This window comes from Bison bison, unplaced genomic scaffold (genome assembly GCF_000754665.1).
Source record: "Bison bison bison isolate TAMUID 2011002044 unplaced genomic scaffold, Bison_UMD1.0 scf7180017863513, whole genome shotgun sequence".
Classification (NCBI taxonomy): domain Eukaryota; kingdom Metazoa; phylum Chordata; class Mammalia; order Artiodactyla; family Bovidae; genus Bison; species Bison bison.
The window spans coordinates 12,402-12,862 of record NW_011494085.1 but is presented as its reverse complement, the minus strand read 5'-3'; positions in this window follow the sequence as shown (position 1 = coordinate 12,862).

The window sequence follows — 461 nt, the reverse complement described above, 5'->3', positions numbered from 1 at the left end:
TTCTTAGAAAGAGTAGTGGTGCTTTTCAAGAAAAAAAAAATCCAATTTGCACAAATATGGGAGAACAGAAAAGTTTTATTAAAATAACAATAAGCAAACAATTCATCTGCATGGGGCAGCTGTTAGTTTCACAGGAAAAGGAGAGAACTGGTTACTCTGCAAACTGGTTGCTGTTGGTCAAAGATTTCCTACAGATATATCTGAATACACCAAGCATTATTCTCTTATCTGTTGAATATCTTTTGGGACTTTTGGCATTTCAAGTAGTTGAGTTCTGAAAAATCTATATGCTGGAGAACTCTTTGTTCATAATGGTTAGTTGATAAGGAAAAATTTGAGGCCTTCAGTAAAATTATAAGTGAACAAATTTTCATTCATCTAGAAGGATTTCCATCAGTATCTCCTTCTGTAAGTTTAACTAATGGAAAGAATTGATCTTTCTAATAAACTATAAGGGTAAG